The sequence below is a fragment of the Urocitellus parryii genome, chromosome 1 (assembly GCF_045843805.1).
Source record: "Urocitellus parryii isolate mUroPar1 chromosome 1, mUroPar1.hap1, whole genome shotgun sequence".
In the NCBI taxonomy this organism is placed as follows: domain Eukaryota; kingdom Metazoa; phylum Chordata; class Mammalia; order Rodentia; family Sciuridae; genus Urocitellus; species Urocitellus parryii.
In genome coordinates, this window is record NC_135531.1 from 144,427,120 (window position 1) to 144,439,693 (window position 12,574).

General features: G+C 40.4%; 1 protein-coding gene across 1 annotated transcript in view; it reads left to right on the top strand.

Annotated features, from left to right (window-relative positions):
* The window catches only part of Cyfip2 (cytoplasmic FMR1 interacting protein 2), a 122,205-nt gene that overhangs the window by 7,276 nt on the left and 102,355 nt on the right, over positions 1–12,574 (top strand). The window lies entirely within an intron of this gene.

Sequence of the window (12,574 nt, forward strand, 5' to 3'; positions counted from 1 at the left end):
CCTTCTCTGGGTCTCAGTTTTCTCATAGGTAGGAAAAGAGCTCAGTAGAGAGCTGTCCTGCCCATATTTCTTGTTTGTTCTAAGCCTCAAAGCCCATCACCTGGCCCACCTGGCACTCAGGTGTTTGTCATTTGAGAAGCGTTCCCTTCAGGGTGGAGCAGGTGGGACCCGAGGGGCAGGCCATGAAGCAACACTTAAGGGGTGGGAGGAGCACAGGAGAGACTGGGGGCGGGGTTGGGCAGTGTGGGCGTGTCCACCACCGCTTTCCCCTCCCACTGTCCTGGGTAACACTGGGTTTTGCCCACCACAGCCTTTGCTTGTGGGAGCAGCGTTGGCGTCCCCAAAGCCCCTGGGCCATCTCCAGGTCTCTTTGGACTCCTCCTGCTAATGTTATACCCAAAATTTTCCAAAAGTGGTCGTGAAAATACTAACATATTTTGTGAACCACTTTTATTGAGACATAGTTGGCATACTTTGCGATTCACCCATTTGAACTATACAGTTCAGTGATTTTCAGTGTGTCCACAGAGTTGTGTAACCATAATCACAGACAATTTTAGAATATTTTTAGCACCCCAGAGAGAAACCTCATGCCCTTGAGCCGCTGGCTGAGCTCCTCTCCTGGCAACCCACACCCCAGCCCTAGATTGCCTAGGGCAACCACTCATCTGCTGTAAGGTCTCCTTAGACTTACCTGTTCGGCACACGTCGTGGTGCAAATGGACTTGCACAGTCCAGGGCCTGGGGTGGCTGGCTTCTTTCACTCAGCATAATGTTTGATGTTCGTGGATCTCTTCAGGGTGGCAGCAGTGCCTGGAGTGAAGTTCTTTCTGTGGCTGAATAGTACTGCATTGTGTGGTCGTGCCACGTTTTGTTTATCCCTTCGTAGGTTGATAAACATGTGGTTGTATTTCCTCTTTTTGTCTATTATGTACAATGCTGGTATGAATTTTGTGTTCAAGATTTTGCACGAACATTTAGTTTTGTTTCTCTTGGAAACAACACCTAGGAGTGGAATTGTGGGTCATATGGTAATTCAGTGTCTAAAAATTTGAGGATCTGCTAGTCTGTTTTTCCAAACTGCTGCAGCTTTTCGATTTCACATCAGCAGTAGTGGTGCCAGTTTCTCTGTCCTTTTTATTACAGCATCCTAGTAGAGGTGGAGCATCATTGTGTGTCACTGTGATTTGCATTTCCCTAGTCACTAAGGGCATTAAGTTTTTCCTGTGCTTATTGACTTTTATCTTCTTTGGAGAAAGGTCTCTTGCGATCCTTTACCCATTTTTTTAAAAAAATTATTTTTTTATTTTTGAGTTTTAACAATTCTTCACATAGGCTGAAACAGGAGGATCGCCAGTTCAAAGCCAGCCTCAGCAACAGCAAGGCAGTAAGCAACTCAGTGAGACCCTGTCTCTAAATAAAATACAAAATAGGTCTGGGGATGTGGCTCAGTGGTCGAGTGCCCTGAGTTCAATCCCTGGTACCAAAAATAAATAAATAAATAAACTAAAATTATATAGATATTCTATATACTTAGCAGATAAATGATTTGCAAATCTTTTCTTTCATTCTAGGGATTGTCTTTCACTTTTTATGAGGGTATCCTTTGAAGCATAAAAGTTTTCCATGTTGAGGATGTCTAATTTATGTTTTGTCATTTGTGGTTTTGATGGCACCACATAATTCAAGGTCACAAAGATTTACTTCTATGTTTGCTCCTAAGAGCTTGACAGTTTGAACTCACATTTAGATCTTTCATCCACTTTGAGATAGTTTGTTGTAAGAGATAGGGTTTCAACTTCATTCTTTTACTCATGAATATCCAGTTGTCACAGCACCCATTGTTGGAGAGGGAAAAAAAAAAAAGGCAGTCTTTCTCTATTGGTGCATAATCTCTCTCTAGTCAAAAAACAAATCGACCATTACCTCCACTCCTAGTTCTGTTTCATTGATCTGTGTGTCTATCATCACAACTATTGTAGAAAGTTTTAAAATCAGGAAGTGGAGTGCTCGAATTTTATTGTTCTTTTTCAAGATGGCTTGGTGGTCCTAGGTGGGGCCCTTGAATTTCCATGTGAATTTTAGGATCAGTTCCTTAGGAATTTGCTCAGAAAAGCTGCAGAGTTTTTAATTAGGTTGAAGCTTTAGATGAATTTGGGAAACTTTGCCACCTTGATACTGAGCCTTCTAATCTACAAACCTGAGATGCCTTTTCATTTATTTGTGCCTACTTGAAACTTTTTCAACAATGTTTTTTAGTTTTCAGAGTATATGTCTTGTGCTTATTTGTTAAATGTGTTCCTGTGGTATATTCGTTTTGATGCTCTTGTGGATAGACTTGTTTTCCTAATTTCATTTTCAGATATATATGTACTAATATAGTATCCCACAACCTTGTTTTTGTTTAGTCTAATGGATTTTTAGCAAATTTTAAAAAATTCCACATACAAGATCATGGTTATCTGTGAATAATAACATGCACAGCTTCCTTCCTACTGGATGCCTTCTGTTTAATTTCCTTCTCTGATATCCTAGCTAGGACCTTGAATAAAATGTTGAATAGAGATGAGGAGAGCAGGCTTTGTCTTATTCCTGATCTTAAGGGAAAGGATTTTTTTTTCTTTTGATAACTGCTCTTTATCTGGTTAAGGAAGTTCCCTCTATTACTAGTTTGTTTTTAATTACTACTTCTGTTTGGAGGGGAGGAGGACTGGGTATTGAATCCAGAGGTGCTTTACCACTGAGTTACAGTTCCAGTCCTTGTTTTAAAAAATTTTTTAATTTTAAAAAAATTAGTTGTAGATGGACACAATACCTTTATTTTATTTATTTATGGGGTGCTGAAGATCAAACCCAGAGCTCCATGCATGTGAGGCAAGCAAGCACTCTACACTGAGCTACAACCCCAGCCCTTGTTTTTTATTTTATGACAGGGTCTCACTAAATTGCTGACACTGGCCTCAAACTTGCAGTCCTCCTGCCTCAATCTCCTGGGTAGCTTGGATTATAGGTATATGCCACAAAGACACCTGGCTGTTACTAGTTTTTGACTGGTTTTCTCAAGAAGGGGTTATGAGATTTTTTTCCCTTCCTGTAGAACCAAACTTTATTGAATTGCAAATAAGGTTCCACATAGAAACAGGGTGTGAATTAGATACATGTCTGACCTCGGGAAGCTTAAACTTCATGGCAGAAGCAAAATTATGGTAAATCACTTAATAATTAAATATTGTAGATGGTATGAAGGAAGGAACCCAAGTGTCTGATCATGACCAAAGAAAAAAAGAGTACAGAACAGAACTTCAGATAGGGCTTGGGAACTTTAGAGTGGTTCTCAAAGAAGTAATTGTTTGGCAGGCTTTGGGTGCAAACCTGTGATCCCAGCTACTCAAGAGGCTGAGGCAGGGGGATTATAAATTTGAAGGCTAGCTTGGGCAACTTAGCAAGACCCTGTATCAAGATTAACTTTAATAAAAGAGCTGGGGATGTAGCATAGCAATAGAGTGCCCCTAGGCTCAATCTGGAGGAGGAGGGGGAGGGGGAGGGGGAGGGAGAGGGGGAGGGGGAGGGGGAGGGGGAGGGGGAGTTCTTTCCTTGGATCTTTTCCATTTCCATGGATCATTCTGGCAATACATGGAGCATGTGTTTGGGGGTTTGGGGTTCTGTCGTGCAGCATCGCATTGGTGGTAAGCCTCCAGGCATCCGAGCTATGTGGAGTTCTTGTTCCTGCTCTCATGGCCAGACTCCTACACCTGCCTCCTTGCTCTCCAGCCTGCATAGCTCTCACTGTCCATGCTCCACTGTTAGGCTTACTGCTCTCATCATCTGGGCAGCTGTTAGCCTGTGCCTTTATTTTACAGATTGGTACAGGTACCCCTAAAAATGGCTCCAAGAGGCCACTGTGGTGTTTAAAGCTATGAGGTTTGATCACTGGATAAGTGAATTGTTCCTATTAAAACTTTAATGCTCAGCCTATTCAGAATAAACAGCATGGTCCATTCTGGTATACTCCGGAACTTTTTTTTTTTAATATGCTGTCATTTAATTTTTTTTACAGTTTAATATTTGTTTCCTTTTTCTCTTTTTTAAAATTTTTTTAAATTTGTTCTACTTAGTTGTACATAGTGGTAGAATGCATTTTGACATACCATGCATAAATGGAGTATAACTTCTTATTCTTTTGGTTGTACATGATGTAGAATCATGCAGATTGTGTAATCATATATACATAGGGTATACATAGGATAATAGTGTCCTCAGTTTAATAATTTTGTTATAATTTCTACATAGTATCTGGGTTCATTTTGACATAATTATGCACACAAGGAATTTGACCTCAGTTCCCATTCCTCTCCTTTTTCTTCCCCTCCTCCTCCTCCTCCATCCTCTACTGATCTTCTTTCACTACTTTATGTATTTATTTTTAATTGTTACCTCCTACATATACATAAAGGGAATATTCCCTCTGGGACGTTTATATGTGACATAAAATGATTCCATTAGATTCATTTCATATTTCTTTCTCTTTTCCTTTTTCCCACCCTTTCATTCTAATTCACTGATATATCCAGGGAATTTGGCAAAAAATCATATTTTTATGATATCCAGTCCCCTCCACTGCCGCCTTCATTCCTTGTCTTGCTCCAACTTCCACATATGAGAGAAAACGTATGACCCTTGATTTTCTGAATCTTATTTATTTTGTTTAACATGTTTTTTTCATCTCCATCCATTTACTGGCAAATGCCATTATTTCATTCTTCTTTTTTTAAATATTTATTTTAGTTGTATTTTTATGTGGTGCTGAGGATTGAACCCAGGGACTCACACTTGCTAGGCGAGTGCTCTACTGCTGAGCCACAACCCCAGCCCATATTTCATTCTTCTTTGTGGCTAGAGAAAACTTCATTGTGTGTATATACCACATTTTCTTGATTCTTGTATTGATGGGCATCTCGGTAGACTCCATAACTTGGCTATTGTGAATTGTGCTATTATAAACATTGATGTAGCTGTATCACTGGAGTGTGCTGATTTTAGTTCTTTTGGATAAGTAGCAAGGAGTAGGATAGCTGGGTCATATGGTAATTCTATTCCTAGTTTTTTGAGGAATTTCCACACTGTTTTCTGAGACGGTGCACTAAATTGCAGTCCCACCAGCAATGTCTGAGTGTACCTTTCCCTCCATATTCTTGTCAGCATTTAATATTATTTGTATTTTTGATAATTGCCATTCTGACTGGAATTTGCATAAGAAGAGCACAAATGATTTTGTCCCTACTTGGTTTCTGTGAGGAAGCTGGCTCTGGTATGTGAATGAGTCCCAAATGAACACTGTGACCCGCCAAGCCACATCCTGTCACGATAAACTTCTGTTCCCACGTGGTCCCCAAAACACCCAGCTGATACCCACCATGGAAGAGTGGGCTGTGATCCAAATTCATTCTTTGGGATTTTTTCCTTGCTCAGTTAAATGCTGTCCTCCATTAAAAAAAAGTGGAGGACAACCTAAGCCTCCTTTTTACATATAAATTTACATAATTTCTTTGCATATGTAATTGTATATGCATGTGGATACTATACATGTGTGTGATATGTATGTGTGTAGCCTCTAACTGGAGAGCCATACGGACAGAAAAAGTAGAATTTATCCTCTTCATGTATCTTCATGGATCCCAAAGATGACAGGTGCCTAATCTTTCTAGCTTGGCAGAGTCTTGTTCTTCTTGAATAAGGAAAAGGCAGCCAAACTGGGGAGAAAAAAAGAAAGTGTGGTTGGCATTTTTCTAAAAGGTACAACACCAAGTGTGGTCTAGAAAGAAGAGCAGAGGATTAGAAGTCAAGACATCCCATTTTGACTCTACCTCTGCTACTAGCTGGCTGTATGACCTTGAGTAAAACTATTCGCTTCTCAGCAATGGAATCCTCCAGAGAAAAACAGCAGAACTAACCTCTGACTTTGCAAATTTGCAAAACAGCTGAGAGGGAAGAAATCAGTGTGAACAATCTATAAATTTGAGATCTTAGTGCAATAGTAACAATGTCTTCCTTTCGAGTTGTCATTGCAATGTCTAACTCCTCCACTCTGTTGAAAACAAGCCATGAATTAACTAACAAAAATTATGGGCAGCCTGAGTACTGGGCTGAGCTCCCACAGTAGGCCCCAGCAGACCTGACCCGATCTGACCAAAATGGAGTAACTCATGCTCAATGCCACATAATCAAACTGAAACTTGCAGGAAGAAGATAAATCTCAAAACCAGGTCAGTTTTTTCCTGAGAACAGTGCACCTGAGTCAGGATAATAAGAAAGTCCTTTCTGTTTTAACTCTTACAAAAAGTAACCTGATCTTAACCAATCAGGCTTTCTGTTGTTCTGTTTTCTTGTTCCAGCCTTACAAAACCCACTGTTCTGCTCTTGTGCAGTGGGGAGCTCTCATTCTATTTTGGAGACTAAAGGCTGCTCTGATTCCTGAGTCGTGGATCAAAGCCAATTAGATCTGTAACTAAATTTGCTGTACTTTTGTCCTTTGGCATCACATTTCTGCATGCTTATTCTGGTGTGGACTACTGTGTTAAGTAGTCCACATGCTATACAGATACATAATCCTCAGAATATATCACTGAGAACAGGCATTAATATAAATGATCACCCTTCTATAGTTAAGGAAACAGGAACTCAGAGAGGATAAATAATATGCATATCGTTGTATAAGTAGTAGATAAAGATTCAAACCCAGAACTCAATCTTACCCACTATTCCAACCTATTATTTCAGTAAAAATGGCTCATATTCCTATTTTCTTTTTAGAAAGTGAAATAAGGGAAATGGTGATGCCAGTTAATCTACTGCAGAGTAGCAGGGGTTCGGTTGTGGGTGTCAGAATCAGCTTGGACCAAGCCTGGTTTTCCTCCCACCCATCCTGTGTATGGGACTCAGTTCTCTTCCTCTAGAGGGTCAGTTGTCTCAGCCTGGGAAAGCCCTAAAGCTACCCTCTCAGAAGCAAGTGGCCTGTGAATCCAGTGTTATTATTTTCTCTTGGTGAAGCCAGGCTTCTGACTTGAAGCTGTTCAACTTAAATCTGCCACGAAAACCCCACACAGAGGTTGCAGCTGTGTTTGGTAAATGATGTTCCCAGAGCACTGTTAATTTTAAAATATTTCATTAATATCTCTCCCCAAATGACAAAATGGCCACGTGTTGGTAGACTGAACATAAAGCACTCTTCTCATTTGGAAGATTGTGTAACAGACCAATCACTCTGCCCAGAAAAGAAGTACTTGTATCATGTGTAGCCCCTGTTCAAATTTCTAAAAGGTTTGTGCTTTCTGATTGAAGTGGATTTGGCAGTGACTTCCAACTCTGGAGCTAAAAATGTCTGATTTCCTGCTCCCTGGGGCAGTGAATGATCTACAAACACAAATTCATTAGAGAAGCTGTATTTGCAAGGAGAAAAGAAAGATTGTGTTATGTAAACAGGGACTCAATTTATTGACTAGTAGGTTGTTCACTTATTGATTTTCCTCATGGGAAGTGCAGGGGTCTTATTATGTTAAAAGGGAAAAACACAGGGTAAGTCTGTTAAGTGGGAATTTTAAAATTTGAGACTCATAAAAGAAACCCAGATTATAGGAAAATGGAAGAGGGAAAGATCAGGACAGTGGGATTCAGGGTCAGGGAGGAAGAAAAAAAGAGATTTTAGATAAGAACTGGGAGCTTATGCACTGAGCTGAGGGTTTTTATGGAAAGTTTCAAACATAAAATGAGAGAAGAATATAATACCTATGAATGCATCACACAACGTCAAGTTATTAGCTCATGGCTGATTTTTTTTTCATCTATTATTCTCCTCCACTTAGTAATATTTGGGGGTCAAACCCTTGTATCCTTTTATCTATTGTTTTCATCAGCTTCTTCACCACTGTGGCCAAAAGACCTGACAAGAACAATTTTAGAGGAGGAAAAAGTTATTTGAGGCTCAAGTTTCCGAGGTCTCGGTTCATAGCTCTTGGTCAAAGGTGAGGCAGAACATGGAAGGCCATTCAGAGGGAAGCAGCCCCGATCATGGCACCAGGAAGCAGAGAGCTCTACTCACCAGGGAGAAAATATAAACCCCAAGGCCCACCCACAGTGACCCACCTCCTCCAGCCACACCCTCCCTGCCTGTAGTTACCACCCAGTTAATCCCTATCAGGGGATTATTGTACTGATTCGGTGAAGGCTCTCATAACCCCGTTATTTCACTCTTAACCTTTCTTGCATTGTCTCACAAATGCACCCCTCAGATCTAAACCTTAACATTCATACATTAGCAGACACATCTAGAAGTTAAAAAAAATCTTTTAAAACACAACCTTGATGTTATTATCACATCTAAAAAACACTCTTCCCTTAATATTATAAAATATGCAACCAGTATTCATTTTTCTAAGTTCCTCATAAATAATTTTTATTTTCACGGTGGTTTTTCTGAGATATAATCCAATAAGGATCCAAACGTACACCTTGGTAGTGTGTTATGGTCTATACAGCAACAGACTATCACAGGCAGCATTGCACTGGTTATGCCCCGAGGGCATGGCATCACAAGTTGGTTTGTCTTCCTGAGAACTGGGGTTAGACACCTGATGAGATTCAGATGTTTCTTATTGTGTCAAGCAGTCTTCATAGGTGATGGCGTGTTTTTCCATCAGGAGACACCTAATATTGATTGTCTTTCATTTGGTGATTTTGACAGCTGTTGTGGTCCAGCACCTAGATCCTTTTGTTCCTTAGGGGTTGGAAAATAGAGGTATTCTGTCAACTTTTCCAAGAGAGAGAAGAAAAGGAATACTTCTATACAGAGAAACATCTCTTTCTTCTTCCATTTGATCATCTAGGGATTTAATTTGTCCAGGAAAAGTAGGTCAGCTGTTGGCTTCTTGTTATTTACTGATTTTCAACACAGTAGTTCATTCACAGTCATCCTGCAACAGCAATCAAGTAACAAAAACCAGGTCTTACTTGTTTTTGAGATCTTGGGGATTTGAACACATTTGTTCTCATGCCAGGGCATTGCAGGTACACTGATGGATGCTCACCTGGTGCCATCCTTTCAGCCAGTGGAAGCTGCTTCAGGTTCACTTCCAGGTCTCTGACACAACCCATAACTCCAATAATCTCAGATAGATAGTTTCCTTACTTCCTGGTATGACAAAATGTTCTAACCCTTAGACATTTTTCAGTGGGGGGTGGTGCAAGACTTGGATTCAAGGAGTACTGATTCCTTTAAGTAGGAAATGATGTCTACAGACCAAGATCTGGACACTTAGGATGCTCATGGCTCATGGGATGGTCATTGTTTTTAGGTCTTTCCAGTGAAGAAATGTAAATAATAAAAAAGATTAAAACAGTCAGATGCTAGGCATAGTGTCTGACAGAATAAGGGCTGAAGAAATGTAAATAATAATTATCTGACTCAAACACAGATATACACACAGAGATATACATACACATCTAATCATATACACACGTGCATACACACACATCACTGGTGGAAAATATCTAAAGTGGAAAATGCATTCAATCCGCCTAATTTGCTGAACATCACCCCTAAGCAACAGAGCTCACTGTGGAATATTGGTTGTTCACTCGCATGACTACATGTTTGGCCAAATAGCAGCTCACTGCTGCTGCTTGGTATTGCAAGAGTGTTGTGCCACATATCACTAGTCCAGGAGAAGATCAAAATTCCTGAAGAGTTTCAGCTGAATGCATGTTGCCTTCCCAATGCTGCAAAGTCAAGCTGTTAAGTTAAGCCACCATAAGGTAGCCAATCTATGTCAGACTTTCACTTATTCAGTTCAGTCTCACATACGTATCTGTTCTGCCATGTCAGGAATACCAGTTCTTGGCGACTCCAGAAATGACTAGAACATTTCCTAATGGCTCCTTTCATCAACCCCACACTGCCTCCAAACACTCTCATCACAATATACGCCAGTGCATTACTAAAAACAGCATGAGATTGCTTATTTTTGCATCACTTTTTGTTCTTCTTAGGGCGTGTCTCACTGGGGAAATCTACCCTCAAATTATAAAATTCTTTGGACTAGTTCCTTTCTTTGTGATTATGCCAACAAGTAACACACGTGTGTTCATTGGTTTCATTTTACTTTGTTCTTGGTGTTGCATTTTAAATTCAAACTTTATACTGATGTAAAATATGTTCATGGTTTCAAAGTCAAATTATAAAACAAGGTATGTTCAAAGGATTCTAGCTTGTTTCCCTGCCTCCTTGAGTCTATTTCCTCTTTTTTCCACCTTCACCATAGGTAACCATTTTTTTTTTTGAAAAACATAGCTTATCTTTGCATTGTTTTTTTAAAAAAATATAAGGTGTGTGTGTATGTGCGTGTACGCACGCGTGTGTGTGTGTATCCCCCCTCTCTTAGATAAATGAGAGTGTGCTCTTCCTGACCCTTCTTGGAGATGACCCCATGGCTGCACATAGAGAGGTTCCTCACTGCTCACGGCTGTCTGGTGTTCCACTGTGGAGGACACCGTGGTTCATTGAGACAGTTCCCTATGGATGGATAGTCAGTGTCCAGTTCTTTTTCCTATTATATATGGTGTTTTCACAAATGACCTTGTCCACATGTGTCTTTTTGTGCTTTTGTCAACATGGCCTTGGGCTAGATTCTTAGAAGTAGGATGGCTGGTCAAAAGGTAACAGGCCTTGGGAGTTAGGCTGCTTTACATCCCTACCAACAATGTCTGAGGGAGCTATTTCTCCATGGCCTTGCTGTGGCAAGGAGGGTCAACCTTTTTGATTTTTGTGAGTCTTGTCAGTGAGAAGTAGTGTCTCTGTGTGATTTTAATCTGGATTTCTTTTACTGTAAAGGTAGTAGGATACTTTCTAAAAATAGTCTTCCTGGTCATAGAGGTAGGGCCCAGGCATGTTTTTATTGAGAAGCTGTATGTATGATTCTTTGACACAGCAAGGCCAAGAATCCCTAATGGAGAGTGTTTGCAAACACCTCTCATGGACTTGGATGTGAGCTAAATCTCATTGTCACTCACTTGCACTTGACCTTGTGAAATTTCTTAAATTCTGAGCTTCTGTTTGCTCATCTGTAGAGCAAAAACAGAATAGTCATAGTATCTACTTTTATAGGATTGGTGCAAGATTAAAACAGGACAGGCGCAGTGGCACAGACCTATAATCCCAGCAGCTCAGGAGGCTGAGGCAGGAGGATCATGAGTTCAAAGCCAGCCTTAGCAAAACCCATGTGTTAAGCAACTCAGTGAGACCCTTTCTCTACATAAAATACAAAATAGGGTTAGGGGCTTGGCTCAGTGGTCGAGTGCCCCTGAGCTCAATCCCTGCTATCTTCCTCACCCACCACCCCCACCAAAAAAAAAAAAAAAAATCAAAATAGTCGGATGCTAGGCATTGTGTCTGACACAGTAAGGGCTAAAGAAATGTAAATAATCATTCTCTGATTCAGTAAAGAGAACCATTGGGCTTTGGAGGCTGTAAATCATTGTATCCTATAAAATTAGTATCACCTCCTTAAATGGACTTCATCGTAATGTGAGAAAGAAGAGGGTCTTTTTTGTGTGTGAGTTGGCAGTGGTGTTGCCATAGAACTAAAGGCCACACTTAGTATTCAGGAGGTAGATAAGAGAAGAAGAAGAAGTGTAGGTGTGGAGGGGGCTTGAAACCACCCTGCAGGACAGGCCTTGTCAGAGGACAGAGGGGAAGTGCATCCTCATGGGACCTGGCCTAGCAGTTGCCATAGTACAAGCCGGAAGGTGGGCGAAATGTGCATGGTCTTTAGCTGCTCAGCTTCTGCCCTCCTGAGCGTCGGCCTGAAGGGTATGAATTGAGAGAACGGTGTTCCCTGGTGTCTGACACCAACTTTCCTAGCAAGCAGGGCACAGTCACTGACATTCTCAGGAGAAATTCTAGCCCTGAAGCCTGAGTCAAGCCTCCCTGCAAGGAGGATGGGAGCCAAGGGTTCTGGCCTCACCCAGGGTGTGTTCTTCCTCGTGGTGTGTTAAAGGGTTATTTTTATTATTAATCTTTCTGTAAAATTCAGTTGAGTTATTTGTCTTCTGTTTGTTTCCTTTTGCTTCATGTATTTCTGCTTTTGTGACAGTCATGCCCTTCTCATTTCTCTAGGTTGATTTTTTTTTTGCTTTCTTTTTGATTTTTGAGTGGGAAATTAAGTTTGCTGAGTTTCACTTTCTTATTTTATGCTAAGTGCCTTTAAGACATCTGTTAGTGCTCTCTTTCCGTTTGAAATACTTCATCATTTCTGTCTGAATTCCTCTGTAGCTCTGAATGACCTCTGTGTGCTTTACAGGTTGTCAAGGGTATGGATTCCTTTGCTATAATTTGCATCATTGATTTCTAATTTCCTTGCATGGTAATTGATGAATATATCTATCATTTTGAGAGGAAATTTGTGGAAACCTGATTTATATCCTAAATCATGCCTTATCAGTTTTTAATCAGTGTTTCATATATGTTTGGAAAAAAACCCCGAATATTCTATTTGCTGGGTACTGAAATCTTAAAATAGCAATT